This window comes from Rattus norvegicus, chromosome 10 (assembly GCF_021556685.1).
Source record: "Rattus norvegicus strain SHRSP/BbbUtx chromosome 10, alternate assembly SHRSP_T2T, whole genome shotgun sequence".
In the NCBI taxonomy this organism is placed as follows: domain Eukaryota; kingdom Metazoa; phylum Chordata; class Mammalia; order Rodentia; family Muridae; genus Rattus; species Rattus norvegicus.
The window spans coordinates 90,589,030-90,599,532 of NC_141543.1; positions in this window are offsets into that span (position 1 = coordinate 90,589,030).

Here is a 10,503-nt window from a genome sequence, read left to right on the forward strand (position 1 = left end):
TTATTTCACTTAGTTCAACTCGACAGTATGGTTTGCTGTGACAAAGGGAAGGCAAGCCCTTGGTTGTCTGCAGTCCCTTGTCCCAGGAGTTGACTTCAATTTCCTTGAACTTTTAACTTATTGGTTCTTTGTGAATTTCACATCACGCACACGAATTCCACTCATCTCCCTGCCCCTTCATCTGCCCTCTGCCCTTGTAACCTCCCACCCCCTGGCTTCCTGTTTATAACTATTTATGACATAATAGTTATTCTTACTCTCCACACATATATGTTAGACACCCCGCTGGAGTCTGTAGAGGCTAAGGTGAGTGAGATCCTAATACAGATTTGTATAGAACACGTGCACTGCAGCCTAAGAGAAACTAGTTCCTGGGAGGCTTAAGGAGAAGCCCCAGGAATGGCACCTTTGCATAAAAACAACACAGTAGACAAGGAGGCCTCATGTACAGAGGAGATGGAGACAGCCGGGACGGAGAACTGAGAAGTTTGGTTTGGCATAAAGCAGATGTGCACGAGTGCCAAGTGATAAGCCTGAAAACAGGTTGGGGCCACCCTGGGAAGCTCCTTCATGCCATCTTAAGGAATTTGGACTTGAGGCCAGAGTCATGGAGTAGATGAGTGAGAGCCATCAAATAGGAGATGAGCGTGGCCCCAACATCTGTAAGCTCAAGTGTGCACTAGAAGGAGTTTAGGGGAACTGGAGGTAGGAAGGCAAGGTAGGAGTTTCAAGGGTCTGAGGTGGAAAAAAGGACAATGAGACACCATGAAGGCAGCGGTGGTGCAGGAAGGAAGGAGAGGCAGGAGCTGAACGGTGGCATTCAGCTGCGGCCATTTACAGACTGTTTGTGGGGGAGTCTAAGATGACGAGGTTTCTAGGTTTGGGCTTTGAGGAACCTCATTAATTGATATGACTACAAAGGAGGGTCAGTCTGTGTAGGAAAGCCAGTGAATTTGGGATAGGAGGACTGGAGATGAGGCACCCAAGAATAGCTATCTCATGGCTCTGTGTATCTTGGGATCCAGGAAAGTGTATCTGGCTGAGTTTGCATGTTCTTGGCAAAGAGGAAGCATGGATTGTGGGGAGAAAGGAAGAAGACCAAAGATACCACAGCATATAATATATTAACAGGCTTGATGGGGGGGGAGAGAGGGAGGGACGGAGGGAGGGAGGGAGAGAAAGAGAGAGAGAGAGAGAGAGAGAGAGAGAGAGAGAGAGAGAGAGAGAGAGAGAACCAGGAGACAGAAGTTAGAAGGTAAGAGAGAAGAGAATTTTGAGGAGATGGACTGGCCAACAACATCTAAGATTCCAGCTTGTGTTTCAATTAGGCTGTTCTGGAAAGAGCCTGTAAGTTGCCATTGTCTTCTGTGACTAGAGAGTGAATCATTCCAAGGTATTAACTAAAATTAAACTCACAGCCCCAGTCTTCATAATTTACAGATTGTATAATCTGACAGCTTGTGCAAAGGAAAAGAACCACTGAGGTTGATGGGAGTTTAGGGACCCACTGACGGTCAAGTCGATCCATACCATGGTAGTGGGGGAAGCCTTAGGACACCTGACTTGTACAGAGAAGAGCAAGCTGAAGGTGAAGCCTGAAGGGTGGGGAACCCTCCAAGTCAAGTTTGTCTCAGAGAAAAGCACCCAGTAAAAGAAACGAATGAGGAGTGGTCTGGAAGCCCAGGGAAACTCAGGAAACCACAGAATGGATGGAAGCAAGGTGATTCACCTGGCACTCTCCAGATGAAGGTTCTTCAAGGTTGTGAGTTTCATATTCTGGAGAGAGAGAGAGAGAGAGAGAGAGAGAGAGAGAGAGAGAGAGAGAGAGAGAGAGAGAGCGCATGGAGAAGTAATGCTAGGAGAAAAACATCTATGTTATTGCCACAAGATCCTTGGAGATCCAGGAACAACAATTTTCCAGATAATTTAGGGCACAGAAGCCAGACCATTTATCATCAGGGAAGGAGAGGGTGGAGAGAGAATGAAGTCACCTACATCTTGTGTTACTAGAACATTCCAAGTGAGCGTACAAGACAAAGGAACGGCAAAGAGGAAAACAGGTGTCATTAGGACAACGTATGGGGCACACTGGCCAATGAAGGAGGCTGGACTTGGAGTCTTCAGGTTATTTAGGAAATGTTTCCCTCCAGGAACCAAAAAAGGAAGACTCAGGGACCCTAGAAGTGAGATGACACAGGCAGGATCCTGAAAAAATGAAGAACATTCAAAGTAATAGTGACACTGAGCCCCTCACGAAGGTTTGAGAATAGCTGTCTATATCTACCATCCCATGTAATGATGACTGCCTCTTGGTCTCCTAGCTTTCAAACCCTCAAAGGCATGACTTCTCACAAGGATAGGGTGGCATTTTACCTCTCTTTGTATCCCCTAAGCCCCAATGAATCTAAATTTTGGGTGGATAATTTAAAATTTACCATATGGAATTTATAAAAAACAGACACGTGGTGAAAAGAAAAAGCCAACCTTATATTTTAGAGAAGCCAACTGTGGCCATTGTTGGGAAGTTGAGTCCTCAGGAAAGTGTTCTTGGGTGACTGAGAAAATATTGCCTTCCTTGTTAAACTGGAACTACCATCTAGACATCTGTATCATGTGAATGTAGTTGGCATAGCCTGGTAATCAAATGTCGGATGACCCCCATGTATGGCAACATTCCATTTCTGGACCCAAAAATCTGCAGAACATGGACCATGACAAAATTTCCGAAGTGATTCTAATTTGCATCTTAAGACTCTCTTGACCTAGTCTGTGAGCAACCCTTTGCTTGATTTCATATTTTGCATGTACTCCCACTAGTGGGTTTAGGAATGATATTAATGAGCATTGTTTTAGCTAGCCACTTGGTAAAAAGAATTTATTTCCTATATGCACTCAAGAACTGATAATGAAAAATAGAAAGATAGTTTCAGGGACTTTGTAGATCAGAGATAACAAACGCAAAACCTCAAAAGTCCCCCTCCCTCCTCTTTCTCCTTCCCTTTTGCCATTTCCTCTGACACAGCATCCCTATGTGCCCGGGCTGACCTGAAGTTCTCCATCCTCCTTTTCAGCCTGCTGAGTGCTGGATTGCAGGCATGGGTCAACACATCCTACACAAAGTCTCCCGATGACGTGGCGTAGATGTTAATTGATTGTCCTAATTGATGAGGACACAGCTTTTTGATATAACTAGACTTGCCACAGAATTGCTCTTAATAACCATAATCAAGGAAATCACAACTGGTTTTCTAGGTTTGACCCGTGCGAGCTAAAACCGTCTCCCTTTCCAGCTTCAGATGGTTTGCCATCATCCAATGTGTTCATGAAATACACAGACGCAGCCGGAAAGGACCTAAGGAACGGTCTGGCTTTTGAGTTTAATGGCACAAAGAAAGCTAATACCTTCTTCCTGCTTTCTCTGGATAGTTTAACATAAAGAGTACCAGAGTACCAGACATGACCACCAACACATTCGCTGCCATGGCTCAGGCTGGAATAGAGCTACAAAGGACCTCAGAGGTTATCACCACATTTCAAGTTTCTGCTGTCTCTCCAGGGACTATGCTACACGATGCAATCTCTCTTAATCCCTGCAAAAGAAATGCTATCAATTCTTTTTAAAATCATTTATTTTTATTTTATGTGCATTGGTGGTTTGCCTGCACGTGTCTCTGTGTGAGGGTGTTCGATCTCCTGGAACTGGAGTCATAGACAATTGTGAGCTGCCACGTGGGTGCAGGGAATTGAATTCGTCCCGTGGAAGAGCAGCCAGTGCTCCTAACAGCTGACTCATCTCTTCAGCTCTCTAATTCTTTTTTAAAATGCATTTTCTAAAGATCTGACAGAGGCATGTGTTTTTTTTTTTTGAGATCAGTAATCTAGATAACACGAAACATCTGTACACAGAAGATAGTCACTAATATTAATTTGCTTCCTTTTTGACTTGTTAAATATTCAACATTAAGAAGATCCCCTTATCAATATCAGCAATCCCAGCTTGAATATTTCAGGTGTAGAAGAAACTCACTGACTTACAAGTGTTATTTGAGGTGTTACAAATGACTCTCGGAAATCTTTTTTATCTTGGCTTGAAATCTGTTAGACAGACACGGCCATGCAGCCGGCAAGTCTCCTGAAGTCTTTTCCACCAGCTCATTCGCCTGCTCCTCAGACAACATGGCTTCCCTCTACCGCATCGTAGGAGCCGTCCTAACCCGCATCACTTGTATATCTGGAGTTATAATCTGCTTCCCTCCCCGACTCCTTTCTGTTTACAGTATCATCTCAAGGAATATTGTCTGGGGAAATGTGTGCTGTGTTGTATGCCAGTGTGCCCATCTCCAGAGCAACACTGTATCCTTTGGAGACACAATTCAAAACAGAGTCTCTCCTTTTCTTATCTAAACTTGTGGAAATTATTTAAATGCAGTGATCACTAGGAACGTAAACGCACCCCCCCCCCCCAGTTTCAGGGCGTGGCTCCAGGGTGGCTCGAGCACATTTGTAATGGAAACTTGCTTTACTCACTTTCTGGGTTCAACCTTTCTTCTTGGGTGTGGGGCCAACGTTTGTCACTAAGACTGTTCTGATTGTAGTGTTGATTAAGTAGTTGGCTCTTAAGCTGTAATTATCTTCCTCTTCAATTAAAATCACATTTCTTTATTGCAACACAGCCATTGCAAAATCTAATAACACATATTGGGGTTTTTGTTGTTGTTGTTTCACTCCAAACAAACTTTCCCTGAGAATCCATATTCTGTTCTCCCCGGTTGCTGAGCTATTAGAGATCGCTCTTCCCCATGCTGCTCAGAATGCTCTTCCTAATACCTTTTGCTCAATCCGCCCTTTAGAATGTAGTTAGCTCCTTAGTCCCTGCTGCAGAGTGCTCTACCGTCAACTGCTGAGGGGTGGTGATTAAAAATTATGATTGCTCCCAGATTTTATAATTTTGGGTGACTCATGGACTGGAGCCACATACATAAATGACAGCCTAATTGGTACCAAAATGAAAAATTCAATCAGCGTAAGCTCTTATTGGAAAATGTGCCAAATGACAGACCAAATAGTTTGATCATTGGACTTCAGCCAATCTTGTCCTCTAACCAAAAATAAGAAAAAAAAAGTTTTTTAAATGAATGGATCGATTTGGGGGAATTGCAAATGGTAGGCATGGGTTCTCTTAGTGAACTGTGCCCCGAATTCGCTTTCCTGTGAGCTTTTCAGTGGGATATACATGATGTGGTATTTCCAATTCCCATGTGTGTGGCTTACCCACTACGTCCTGGCTGTGTTAAGCACTGGGGATTTGTTTTCTAGACAGGATTTGTTTTTAGATGGCTAACAATACATGGTGCTACCTTTGCCCTGGCATCCAGAAGACTGAGATGATGCCATTTGCAGGGAAATGGGTGGTATTGGAGGTCAGCATGCCAGTGAGGTAAGGTGGACCAGGAAGACGGATATTGCATATTTCTGTCATATGCCAAATCTATATTAAAAAATGCAAGAATTATTTGGGAGGAAGGATGTGGATCAGTAGTGGAAGGCGGATGAGAGAGCGTGAGGCAGGCGTTTGACTGTAACCAAAACCATCTATACAGGCATGACATTTTTATAACGAAGTCTGTTATATAATTTGATATGTGCTAATAAAAATCCTTAACGAATTGGTTGGCAGTCTCATGGACTTCATGGACTGATTCTGGGATGGCCATCCTGAGCTGTGCATCTGTGTGTTTTTATGCTGTGACATTGTGCTGTGTTACGGTGGCTTTGGCTGTGTGACATTTCAGTTTTGTTTGTTTTAATGAATATAGCTTTGGCCATGTGACTCTCCCTTTTTTCCCCCTATCTGTATGAATTTTGAGATTGTTTTCTCTAGTCCCCTGGATGACTTCGTTGTAATGCTGATGGGGACAGTATTGCATCTCTAATCGTCTGACTCCCTGAAAAAGAAACCATCTGAATAAATGATGGTATATTCATTAAAATCAATCACCTTTGGGCTGAAGAGATGGCTCAGCAGTAAAGAGCTCTGGCTGTTCTTTCACAGGATCAGTGTTCAATTCCTGCTACTCACATGGTGGCTCGCAACCATTTGTAACTCCAGTCCCAGGAGATCTGATGCAATCTCCTGGGTTCCATGCACACCAGGCTCACACATGGTGTAAGTAAAGTTTTGGGTTGTTTTCTAAGACTGAAGTCTGGATTGCTGTGGCCGAGGAGCTTGGGGTTCTATGAGTCGGATGCTATGGTTTCAGTCTTGCCCATCACCTGTCCTTTGCACCATGCAGGGAGATGTCACAGTGTTGTAGTCCTTTGCTCAGATATGGAGGCTCTGCTGAGGTGCTGCTCCGAGAGAGCGGCTCTTAATCAGCCTATGCAGTTTTTCTCCATCTCCAAAGGTCCGCAGCATCCTGTCTGCATCTTCTCTCCTACATAGCTTACTTTATACCTCAAGGTAAGGTGATCTGCACCCGTGGCTGCCCACAGTTGCCTCTGTAAAACTGGGTAGATATTCATTTGACAGGAAAGTAAATTCTAGAGTAGCCCCGATGACAAGGGCTGAGACACGCCCATTCTATTTTGATCTAGGTTATGAGGAGTAGTCTGACATTAAAACCATGTTCTTCTTTCTTCTGTCCTATAAACCTAGTCTTCCCTCAGTTGCTTTGGGAGAATTCTCTTTTATGCCCACAGTTGAGTTGACTGTACTCTGTAAGGCTGAGTTAGGAAATGCCAACATTGCTTCTATAAGTGAATGTCTATGGGCATAGTTTTATCTGATAAATACGGACTAGAAACCAAGTTACCTTATTTTGTCAAAACAACTGACTGGCATTCTTAGTATGTGTGGGAAGAAGTCTTCAGGTTGCTTTCCTCAGAAAATGTCATGAGTTAAAAGCCTGCTTGTTGAAACTGAAGAGCCCTTTCTACTGAATCACCAGATATTGAGCAACGTGATTTCTATCAGTAAGCTTGAGAAAGGACCAAGCTCAGGTTTTCATGCTCTAGGGAAGTTTTCTGTCCCCACAGAATGCACGGAAAACATTCACCAAACCCAACCAATACCTCAGTAAAATGGAAACGCCTTTCTCAGCGCCTTTCAGTCGGCAGCAGTCAGTCAAGTTGTTTGATTAAGAATTAAGGAGAGCAAAGTAAGAATAATAAGTAATTTCCAGGGGACTGAATTGAAGTATTTAAGCATTAATTTAAATAAATCAGCATTGCATATTTAATCACAAATAACACATCTGGGTAGAAGATACTCATGGTGTCCTCTTAGCGCCGCATGCTGCTTATCTGTTGTATCTTGATGAGCTTGGGTTGCTTCATTCAGCATCACCAGAGGTGAGTGGTGGAAACTGGAGAAATAAACGCAGCCTCTGTTCACCGTAGCCTCGTCAGCGGACAGCGTATCATGATAGCCATGTCGGCGGACAGCACATCACAGCACTTCTTCAGCTTTTATGTTTGTTCTTTGTGCCTCTCTTCTTCTGGGATAGTCCCTGAGCCTTGGTGGCGGGGTCATAGAGACATCATCTAGGGCTGAGCACTCGGTCTCTTATTCTCAGCACCCTGAGCGACTGGGCATCTCTGTACTGACTGCTGTCCACTGGGGCGGGGGAGACAAAAAGCTTCTCTGAGCCTCCTAGGGCTCAGATCTGGTGGATATCCCTGGAAAACAACATTCACCGTCTATGTAAGAAGTGTCTACTGAGCACTTTGAATGTGGCAGCTCCATGCTAAGTACTGGAGCTCCCTCGAGAGTGACACGGGTATTCCAGCTTTAATTCAATAGTTTGACACTTGTGCATGACTTCGTGCCTGTGTATCCAGCAAGTCCTGACCACCTCTTGCGGTGGGCTGTAAGTGCCATTTTAGTCCCTGTTCTGGGTGTCAGTACTGTGCATGTTTGTACATATGTATATGCGTGTTCATGTGTGTGTGGTGGACATGAGCGTGTGCATGCAGATGGGAGTGTGTGTGTGTATGTGGAGGCTAAGAGGTCCACTGCGAGAGTTGCTCCAGGACTTGTTTTTTGAGACAAGGATTTCTTACTGGACATGAGGGGGTGCTGGAACTATGTTTTTTTTTCTTTTAAAGATTTATTTTTATTTATTTATTTTTAAATATTTATTTATTTTATTTATATGAGTACATTGTAACCGTCTTCAAAGACACCAGAAGAGGGCATCAGATCTCACTACAGATGGTTGCGAGCCATCATGTGGTTGCTGGGATTTGAACTCAGGACCTCTGGAAGAGCAGTCAGAGCTCTTAACCACTGAGCCATCTCTCCAGCCTTATTTTTATTTTTGTGTATGATTGTGTGGTGTATATGCAAATGAGTGTGAGTGTCCTTGGGGGCCAGAAGAAGGCAGTGGATCTCCTAGATTGAAAACAGATACAGCCCCTGTCCTTAAAGATCTTGCTTATATTGTTTCAATTGTCATACAGATAAATATAGAACTGCAAATTGTGATAAGAGATATAAAGGGAAATATATACGTATGCATGTATGTATATCAAGAGAAACTGATTTGGTTAATGGCGATGGAGAAGGTTAATCAAGTCTTTCCAGAAGGATATTTGAGCTAGACCTGACTGATAAGCAGGGTTTAGTTTGACCACAACTGGGGAGAAAATACCCCTTTAGTCAAGAGGAAATGTCTGACAGGAAGCTGAGTGGGAAGGAAAAGAGGGTTATATTTTACTGGACTGTAGTACTCACTACACGTATGTGTAAGTATGTATCATCATACCATGTTCTACACCTTAAATACCTATGGGTAGTATTTTAAAATCACTAGGCAGGCCAGCAGAATTGGTGACTATAAAAGAGATCCCCAGTTTGAGAAAGTACAGACTTGATTGGGATGGATCTTTGGTATTTATCCCAAGGACACTTGAAGTGTTTGAAGAGTTTCGAGCAATGTAGTGATGAGATCATCTGTGAGCCGGGAACAGGAAGGAGGGGGTAAAGGGGAAGCTGCCTGGGCATCCAACTTGGATGGGGGTGATGATAGTCATGGTAATGGAGAGAAATAATCAGAGCAAGCTATGTAGGAGACACAGGCAGATGTGCTCATGGTGAACTTAGTGTGCTGTTGGACGAAGGGATCTAGACGTCTATAGTTTAGGTGGTACAGAGCATGATCAGGGTAAAAAGCCTCAACAGAAGGATGTTAGAGAGGATGTATATATGTATGTATATGCATATGTATGGTGAAAACTCACACAGATTATTTGATTAAAGGTCCCTTTCTGTAACAGTGGCAATAAAATATCTCCTGTCTAAATTGACAAATAATTGTGTAACTTGCTATTTTGGTGTGTCTTGGGAAAGACAGCCCGACACGTATTTTGCCTTCACTCCTCAGAAACAATCCCCTGTCATGCAACCGTTCCTCAGGTACCCTCAAGGTGACGGATAGTCATGATAACGATGACTCAGGCTCCCATTGGTCTCCTCCCTGCTGAACCGAGCCTTCCCCTTGGGTGACTCTCATCCTCCTGTTGGCTGGCTTTCAGCTTTCCAGCTCCTGCAGCCCTGCAAGCTGTGCAAACACTGTTCAGGGTCACACAGGGGAGAGCTCTGCCACTGGGGACTCCAGTGGGGAACCGAGTGTCTTCGGTCAGATATGCTGCCCTGGAAGACTTTCGCTGACCCCCAACCTCTGAACAAGGAGAACAGGGAACCAACACACTCTGCTGTGTTTTTATCTATGACCAGGCTGGTGAATTCTGATCAGTGCAGATGGGATGCCACAGATTTTGTTCCTGGGTTATCTCTTGCTTGGGTGCTGACTGCCTATGTGTTTTTTTTTTTTTTTTGACTGATAAAAATTTATCTGCCAGCTTACCCAGCTGCTCTTAGATAAGATAGGGCATTTTTACATCGAAATTACTCTGTCATCCAGCACACAAGATGGCTTAGAATAGAGGTCCCCCAAATGTAAAGCATCCTGGGAGTCCTTACATATAATGTACAATGTAACAAGACATTTAAGGGTGTCACACCGTTAGAAAACATGCCCTGGGAATTTCCGTTTCATCGTATGAGTTGCTCCTTTTAAAAACCAATAGAAAAAGGAGTAAGAATTGTATCTTCTGCATGGAGAGGCTCTTCCTCATACCTTTGCTGAACAGGCGTGTATACGTGTGTGGGACTGGGACATGGCACTTGCCCATGAACAACAGTACCGCCTTACTCCACCTGTACCAGGTAGATAAGGAGAGCAATGTTTGGTGCTGGGTTCTGTATTTGTATGTAGGCCATGCAGATTGGCGTTATTTCCAATAGAATAGATAGATACTTACAGGTAGGTGATGGCAAATCAATCTGTTGAATCAATATGCAAATAAGGGAATATATAATACCGTTTAAAACTGCACCACCTGGACATTGCTTAAAAATACAATTTACACTTGAACTGGCTTAAACGCTACATTTGTAGCTCTGTTCACTGGAAAAGTGAAACTGTTAACTGAATTCTTAAA